This window comes from Octodon degus, unplaced genomic scaffold (assembly GCF_000260255.1).
Source record: "Octodon degus isolate 3935 unplaced genomic scaffold, OctDeg1.0 scaffold00122, whole genome shotgun sequence".
Classification (NCBI taxonomy): Eukaryota; Metazoa; Chordata; class Mammalia; order Rodentia; family Octodontidae; genus Octodon; species Octodon degus.
In genome coordinates this window covers 3666124-3675697 of record NW_004524698.1, presented here as the reverse complement: position 1 = coordinate 3675697, position 9574 = coordinate 3666124, and the positions used below count along the sequence as shown (strand labels likewise).

General features: G+C 42.9%; 1 pseudogene; it reads right to left on the bottom strand.

Annotated features, from left to right (window-relative positions):
* Window positions 1-6551: 6551 nt before the first annotated feature.
* On the bottom strand, window positions 6552-7734 carry LOC101578957 (annotated as a pseudogene).
* Between the last annotated feature and the right edge of the window lie 1840 nt (window positions 7735-9574).

The window sequence follows — 9574 nt, the reverse complement described above, 5'->3', positions numbered from 1 at the left end:
TGAAAAAAAAAAAAAATAGGTAACAGATAAAATGTTCAAGGATAGCAAAGATGAATCATTGTCTTGAGACCTAGAAAATATTCAAGGTCTTAATATAGAAATTTGAAAGAGAAACATTTCAAAGTTAAGACTAAATAGTACTATACTACTTAAAGTATTAGCCTAAGATACCTACTTTTTACAACTGGTAAAAATATAATTAATTTGATATTGACCAGCAAATACACTTAGAAATTGTGACCATTCTTCAATTTTAATTACAAGTGAATTTTTAAAATTTCCTCATCCTCCCAAAACAACTTCATATATTGGTTAATAAAATTTTTATTTTGAAAACTGAGAATCTTAGAGTTCAAAATACTTGTAACTGCACCATAGTTTATCAATAACAAGATTAAAAATCTCAGCCAATCAGTGTATACACTATTAGTTTATCCTTTATAGTGTGTTGCTTCTAAGAAAATGACATAAAGAGATGATATTATGGTTTAGATCTAAAACGTCTCCTACAAGTCTTACATGTTCAGATGCTAAAAGTGAGTAGACCGTGGAGGCCTTGTACTTTTCATGGGTTCACCCACTGCTGAGTTTGTGGCTGACTGGGCTATTATTAGAGGGCAGGGCCTGGTTAGAAGCAGATCACTGAGGTCACGACCTAGAAGCGCCACCCCCCCTCCCCCACTCCCCCTTTCTCTCTCTGCTTCCTGGCTGCCAAGAACTGAGAAGACATCCTCCCTCATGCCATCTCTGTGTTGGAGCTGGTGTGTGAGGCTGAGACTGTGAGCCGAACCTTAAACTGCAGGTGCTGGGCACTGTGTGTCATCCCAACAATGGGAAACCTGAGTGTTTCCTTCTATGAACAAAGCATGGATTTTTAAAAACCAAATATAATCTTTATCAGTGAGTGAATATCTATATCCAGTAGGATTGCAGCTCTTATTTAGCATTTACCAGACTGAATAATATGTAGGCTTGAGGTGATAGAAGATGATAGTTTAATACAAATGGTGTAGACTATTATATCAACAAAATCACCTAAGTCACTTTTCCAAACTGAATCTGAATATCCTGGAAGCTAATTACAAATATAGGTATCCTTGCTTTACTGTAAAAGGTTTTGATTCTGTCTATAGGCTTAAGAGTTATACCCAGGCATTTATTTTTCACAATTTCCATAGCTAACTCTAATACACTCCAAAGTATGAGACTGATTTGATTTAAACATGACATATAAAGATTTCTAGAATCACCAATGTTGGATTGTAGTCACTGAACCTCTGGATTCAAAAGACAGAATGCAGCGGTTGAGGGTATAGGTCAGTGGTAGAATATATGCTTAGCATGCACAGGCTTTTGATTCAACCTCCAGATCCACAAAAAAATAAAAAAATTTTTAAAAGACCAAAAATAATTATCCCTGGCTCCCTTGCAGCTAGAGCACAGGTACATAGCCAGGCTCTGTCAGTCAGATGTGCCCACATGGGTTTAGAATTCCTCAGAAAGAAGAAAGAAACATTTGCAGAATCATCTGGTAGTTACAGTGGTGGAGAGGGATAGATCCTCAACAGCAACAAAGGTAGTATTTCTGTACCTGGTCCCAAGTATCGTGACTGCCTGGTGACCTGCCTGTGGAATGGTAGTGACACTAGGGCTTTGCTATAGAGTATTGCAATATGGGTGAGCTGAGCTAGGTGGGTGGCCTACATTTACCTCTGCCATATGCAGAGAGGATATGCAGAGAAAGTAATCTGCTTTATGCTGTTGAGATAGTATCTAATGTTTTGGGGGGTCTGGTGCTTCAGCTTTGATGTAGTCTTTCAAACCCCACGAAGTCATAGCCTCTATCTCGGGGCTCAATCCCAGCTGGCAGCGTGGAACATTAGCGCTTCCATCCTGTCCCTACCCAGCTCACATTAAAGAGCAGTAGGTGTAGGTTACCAGGGAAACACGCATGCCACCTTCAAAGACAATCACCAGCACCTCAACTAGACCAATATACATTGCTTAAGGCCAACTGAAATGATAAACAGAATTCCTAGCCAACTCTGTACATATCTATAGAAGAAATAAGGTCAGGCTCAGTGAAAAAGGAGACAGTTGCTCTTCTTTCAAGGAGATCTGCTCAAGTGGTCCTCCACAGTAGTTCCCTAAATCAAAGTAGGAATTGAAAACCAGACTAGCATACTATAAAGGCCAAAACAACTGGTGCTTTTTATGGCTCCTGTCCCATCTTTGATTCCCAACAATTTCTTAATATTTTGTTTACCAAAATGAGTTATCACTTGCCTATCTGGTCAGTTCATCTGAGGTTTGTCAGTGTTAGTTTGGCCATTGTGGAGCCCCTTTGGGCATGTGGTAGCATCCAGTTCACAGGATTAAGAAAAGGAAGGGGGACACACGTACACCCCGACAGGCTGTAGAGGTGACAGGCTAGCGTAGGTTCTGCTTGACAGGATAATATAGACCCTAAAATCCTCCTCACCCCATCCTTACTCACCTCCCTCAAATCTTGTGGAATCAAGTACATTTACCACCAAGATGATGAAAAAGGAGGCCCACACAGTAAGCTTACCACATCTGGCTGCAATTTGAAAGTCACAGTACAATTCCAAAAGGTAGCCCTTCCATCTACAAATAAGAAAGAGAAAAACTGTGACAGTTGCTAGCTCCAACCCAGTCAATGGCAAAAAAGCCTGCCTGCCTTTGGTAATTAATCATGTCTCAGATATGAGAAGCCCAGAAGAGAGGTTAGCCACAGTCGGAGCCAGATCTGACTCCACTTCTGCAAGTCCAAGATTGGAGCTGGTGTTAGAAGCTCCCAGTTAACCACTGTCATTATTGGGTGGGACTAGTACCCCAGTGCTCTGCAGATACGTAATTTCTAGTGGTTCCCTAAAAGAAACTGACAGTGTTGTTATCAAAATAAAGAAATGTACCCTAGGTAGGCAAAAAAAAATTTTTTGCGGTATGGGGATCAAACTCGGGACCTTGTGCTTGTTAGACAGGTGCTTATGTCGCTGAGCTATACCCCCAGCCTGGCAAAAATTTAAAGAAGAGAAAAAGGAGACCAGTTAAAAAAAAAAAAAGTTACAATGAAGTAGTTAGAAATGACTTTTAAAAAATATTGTCAAGTAGTTCTTTTAAAAAAAAAATTGTTATCATTAGTAATTAATCATGTTTCCATAGTGCTGCTGGCCTCTTATACATAGCAATTCAGATAATTTGTAATGTATCATTCCAAGGACAACAGAAGATGAGATTTTTTATTTTATACTGTGGACAGGAATAGCATTAATTTAGGCATTGATAATATAAATTATACTTAGTATAACATGAGTTTTGAGTTCTCAGTTTTAATGCAAAAAAAAAGTGGAGGAGTCATTTAGACCAACTCAGTATATAGCTATGGCCAAAATAAATAAATAAATAGCAGAATACTAGCTAATAGGAGAAGAAAAACTACAAGGGGAATATATGAGCTGTACTTAGCCATACCTATGTGGTGTCTACCTAGAAAACTTTCCTGTTCTAATTTCTACAGCTCAAGGGGGATAAAAAATAATCTAAGAAGGTCTAGAGAATAACAGTACTGTTGATTAGATTCTGCCTACGTGTAGTATTATTACTATTTTTAATCATTATTTATTTGGTACAGAGTCTCACTATGAAGCTAGCTCAGACTATAGTGATCCTTCTGTCTCAGCCTCCCCAGCACTGGGCTTACAGTTGTGCACCACCATGCCCGGTTTCCTGGCTACATGTACTTACTGACATTCCATAATGTGTAAGACATGGCCTGGGGATATAAAAATAAATAAAACATAATTCCCAAATTGACAGTTTAGTGGAGAGGACAGATACATGGGATAGGCTTGAATCCTGCAATGCAGGGAGCACAGGACAAATACATGGACAAGTATTGATCTTATCATGGAGAAGCAGCATCAGGATGCCTGGGGATCTTAAAAAACGATACCAAGGGGTTCAGAGCATGTCTGCTGCTGTATTGTGTGTATGATTAGGAATGAGAGCCTTGCTTGAAAGGAAAACACAATGGAGAGAGAAAGCTGGTTCTTGAAGAAAAAGCATACATTGCTGGAAGGCTGCAGTTAAAGGATGATGTATAGGAGTTGTCCTTGAATAAATAGGAAGAAGGATCTAACATCAGAGAGTAAATTAAAAATGAGGTAATGGTGATTACTGGTGCATGTAGGATTGCAGGTAGAGGGTCAGGAAGTTGAGGGAGAGCACACCTGGCATACTCAATTTGTGAGAGTAGGTTTTAACTTTCTGGGATGCTGAGAATCCCATAAAAATGATAGATGTTTTCTTTTCAAAAAGGCTGATTTACTCAAATTTTTACATATAAATCTTTGGAGTCTCAACCACAGGCATCATGTGGAGCATGTGGATGAGATAGGTCATTTGTGGTGGGAGTTAGGGCATTAAAGGTTTGGGATATACATTTAAGGCTAAGAGAAAGGGAGCTGAACCAAGACAAGCACAAGGCGAGGCTCAGGGCCCGGGCTGGGGTGAGAAGCTGTCTTGTGGATGTCTACCGATCCCCCTCTGCCAAGGTGAACTTTAGGATTGATCCAGGTGAGGCTGGAAGAAGTAGAATGCCCAGGAGGGAACAGTTAAGTGACAGACACAAAGTCTAGACTGGAAAGGCAAGAGGGGACAGATATGCCCAGGAGGGAACAGTTAAGTGACAGACACAAAGTCTAGACTGGAAAGGCAAGAGGGGACAGATAAACTGTGTATGACCTACAAGGAGAACAGCCTCACATCATCAAAAAACTAAGCTTAAAAATTTCAGACCACACATTCCCTTCTTGAGGTAAGCACCTATCACTAATTCTATTTTTCTTTTTTTTAAGAGAGAGGGTCTCACTATGCAGTTTGGACTGGCCTTGTGCTCACTTTTGTAGTCCCTGGGCTGGTCTCGAACTCAGAGATCCTCCTGTCTCAACCTCCCGAGTGCTGGCATTACAGATGTGTGCCACCATGCCCAGTTTATCTATCACTAATTCTTGAAGCTCCATTTCTTCCACTCATCTCCTGGCTCTTCCCCCTCCATGTATAAGCATGCTCAAGCCTCTCCCGTACTGAAAAACCAAGCAGCAATAAACATCCTTCAAGGACAATGTTAGGAAAGGAATTAAAGTTCATCTTTCATAGAATATTCTAAAACAGACACAAAAACAAAGGTGGCATTTCGAGTGACTTGGAGGAAAAGTAAATTAATAGATGATGTTAAAGCTACTGCATAGAAAAATGGGAAAAAAAAATACTTGATCTGGGCTGGGGAGATAGCTTACCGGGTAAGCACCTGCTGAGGCATGCGCAGGGACCACGTTTGATCCCTGGCACCACATACCACACCGGCTCCCACCCGCACAGGCATGCTGAGCCTCCAAGACTGGGCGTGGTGACACAAGCCTGTAATCTCAGTGCTGGTGAGGCTGAGACAAGAGAATCACTACAAGTCTGAGCTGCATAGCGAGACCCTGCACAAATACATACATACATATAAATAAATAAATAAGGGTCAGCCAAATAGCTCAGTGGATTAAAGCACCTGCAAGCAGGCGCAGGGGCCCGGGGTTTGATCCCTGGGCCTGCTGTGCTGGCCCTGCACCAAGGTGCACTGAGATGGCAATTGAGACTGGGCATGGTGGCGCGCACCTGTAATCCCAGTTCTTGGGAGGCTGTGAACAGGGGAATCACTACGAGTCCAGTGTAGTAGTGAGACCCTGAACACCCTGTAGACCCTTCCCTCAAAATACAAATAAATAAATAATGGTGGTTTTTTTTTCTTACTTAAGCTTCCTTTATTGCTAAACACTTAGACCGTGACATAACTGCTACAGAGAACATGTCTTTGTGTGCTTGTGCAAATAGCTGTAAAAGGGTAGGTTCCAAGTTGTCTTTCAGAACATTATCCCAGTTTACAGTCCTGGTAACAGGAAACAAGAAGGCCCCTGCGGAAGCTCAAGGGGCTGCCAGGTGCTCCCAAGGCCGGAGGGTGTCCTTTTAGGTGACTGGTGATCAGAGTTCCCAGAAACATCATCTTCGGTGACTTGAACAAGTTGTGAGTAATTCCAGTGAATTATAAAAGGAAATTAAATACTTTCATTTCCACCTCTAAATTTTACTTTTCCCTCAAGAAAAGACAAACGGTTCTGCTGCTACCTCGGTTCAATGGGAGCTGAGGACAATAAGTAAACTTGGGAACTTTGCAGAAGCTTTTATGGGCACAGCGCAGGAAAAGGTGCAGGAGCCTCTTTTGGGTAGAAGTTGTATCCGAGGTGTGTTGTGCTTAACACAACAGTGAACCAGAAAGTCCAGATTCCTGAAACAGATGCTGCCAGGTCACCAAGAGGCTCCAAAATCAATAGTTTCAGCCCCGCTGCTGTCAAATTCTGAAAGGCAAGAAACAGTCCTGGACGGGAGCCTCGCAATCGGGCGGCCGAGACGCCAGGGATGGGTGTGCAGCTGCTTCACCTTGACTCTGTCGGCCGCGGGGACCCCCCCCCCCAAGCTGCGGCTCAAGTCCCCTGCGGCTCCACCTGCCGGAGACTTGCTCTGAGCACGAATGCCAGTCGCAGGCCCTGGTCGTCTGGGTGGTAGAGCGCACTCATCAGGCGGTAGACGTAGGAAAGTGCGTTCCCACCGATGTTGGAGATGAAGAGGGTGATGAGCTGGGGGGCGGGGGACATAGTCCAACACAGGGCAGTGAACGCTGACCTCCTCTAGGGCATTGCCTTCTGTAAAAGGGGGGACTTCTTCAGAAGCCGCAAACTTGTGAAATAAATTGTCTTCATTGGGGAACTGTGGAGAAAGCTCGAACATGGGCGCGCAGACAATGAGGGGGTGGAGTGGTGTTTTTGCTGCCAGTGCCCCAGTGTGAGTTCCTGTCACAGCTCTCGGGGCGCCGTTTGCCAGGATGGTCTTGGTGCCGATGATCGCCTTGTTGACTCTTGACATTACAGCAAAAAGAGCTGCATCTGGCTTGGGGAGATAGCTCAGTGGCTTAAGCACCTGCCTGCCAAGCACAAGGTCCTGAGTTCATTCCCTGGTACCAGGAAAAAAAAAAGAAAGATAGTAGCATCAGTCATGACAGTTGTCTCAATTCCAGCTTTGGAAAAGTTGACAGCCATTTCATGACCCTGGCAGAAAGGAGCACACTCTGCCACAATGATACGGAATTTTCTCTTTCGGGCAGCCTCTTTCAGGAAGGCCTCTACTGTTCTCGAAAACCCAGTGGTCAAGAGCCTGGGCTGCAGTGTTCTCCGTTGTGCCTTCCAGCTCCACCAGCAGCTCATTAATCGCTTCAAAGATATTGGAAAGAAGCTGAGCATAATGTAGGCTGCAATCCTCGCTCGGGCCTCCGGAGGCCAAGAGCTTGTGCAGGGGCTCCTGCTGATCGCTGCGCCCATCCGTGTAGGCTGCCGAATTCCTCGCGCATGATCTTGAGCACTCTCCGCACCGTGTTTCCCTCGGGGGTCTCGGAGGGCTGCGCGGCCGTGGTCCTCCTGCCTTCCCTGCGGATCAGCTCCGTCAGTTCCCCAGCGTTACTCCAGCGGTGGCCCGTGATGATCCGGCGCAGGAGTCCCAGGGGCTCCCGAGCTCTGTGCTCGGAGCTACGCTGTCCGCCGCCACGCTTCAGGTCTCCACAAAACCCTCGATTGCCTTGGACGATGCGAGCCCTTCGCCAAAGCTCCCCGGCATCTTGACAGCAGCCTCCAAACGGCGGAACCCACCGCCGGACGACCTCAGTGTTCAATAAAAAAATTTTTTTTTAATTTGTAAATACTTGATCTGTCTCCCATAATGGACCAAAATAAATTTGAAATAAATAAATAATTTTAAATAATTTTATTGAAAAATAGCAATGAGACTGTTTCAAAACCTATTAGTAGGACAGTTTCAATAATTAATACATTGCATATTGTTGTCTTAGTGGTCATTCGTAGTACAAGATTCAGACATGACATCCTGTCCAAACACTTTTAGTACAAATTTTTCTATTCATTGAGTTAAGAGAAAGTAGCTGTATATCTATTCTATTTTGAGTTTACAGATACAAAATGGTGATAAATATTTTTAAAAATTTAAAAAATGTTTCTTTGGTACAGTGTCTCGCTACACAGCTCTGACATACAGTGATTCCTCCTGTCTGAGCTTCCCCAGCGCTGGGATTATAGGCGTGCACCACCATGCCAGGGGTTCCGGCCCAGTGTGACATGTAGTACCAGGGATCCAATGTGGGTCCTTGCACTTGCCAGGCAGGTGTTTGAACCACCAAGCTATCTCCCCAGCCCAGATAAATATTTTTAGATCTAAAACATAAAGTTCTAGGAGAAAATATGGGAGGGGTTTTTTTTTAATTTTATACAAATATATTTTATATAAGACAAAATTATTCTTTGTAATCTTACAATGAGCAAGGGCTTCCAAAGGATAATCCAATGCCTAAAAACTCAGTTTTTAAAAACATTGATAACAGGTCGGTATAACAGAAAATGCATGGAATGAAAAGCAAATTAAAAATACAGTGAGACAGGAGCTGGGTGTGGTGGTGTACACCTGTAATCCCAGCACTTGGGAGGCTGAGGCAGGATGATCACGGCGAGTTCAAGTTTGTATCCTGGGCTACAGAGTGAGCTCAAGGCCAGCCTGAACTATATCGTGAGACTCTATCATCTTACTAAAAAGCTTTTTCACAGTAAGAGAAACCAGCAACAGAATGAAGAGACAATGCACAATGTGGGGGGAAAAAGAAGTTTGTTTGCCAACTGTTCCTCAGATGAAGGGTTACTACCCTTGAGGACATATGAAGAACTCAAAAAAATTCAGACCTCCCAAATTTAAAGACCCAGTCCAAAAATGGGCATCTGAGATGAATACACATTTCTCAGAGAAAGAAATACAGACAGCAAACACGTCGTATATGAAGAAATGTTCAACATCGCTGGTCATTTGAGAGATGCGAATGAAAACAACAATGAGATTCCACCTCCCCACAGAAAGAATGGCTATTATCAAGAAATTAACCAACTTCAAATGCTGGAGGGGCTTTGGTATAAGAGGACCCCTTCTTCACTGTTGATGGGAATGTACACTGGTGCAACCACTGTGGAAATCAGTGTGGAGATGCCTCAAAAAACTAGGACTGGAGGTCCTATTCGACCCAGCTACTCCCCTTCTGGGTTTCTTCCACAAAGAATTAAAAACATCTTACCATAGCAGTACAATTTGTAATAACTAGCTATTAGAAGTAAAGCAAATGCCCAACATCTGAGAGATGGATAAAATGATATGCTCTTTTTTTATATGGTGGAGTATTAACCATAAAGAAGAATAAACTAGAGACTTTTATAGGTAAATGGATGCAACTCTGAGACCATACTCATAAATGAATAAAGCAGACACATGTATATACATTGTATTGTCTCCCAAATGGGAGACACTGAAAGAGCAAATAAGATCCAAAATGTATATAGATATTGTAAAATGGAAAGAAACTTCAAAAGGAAAGAGAAACTGGGGAATGGAGAAAAGAAAAAAA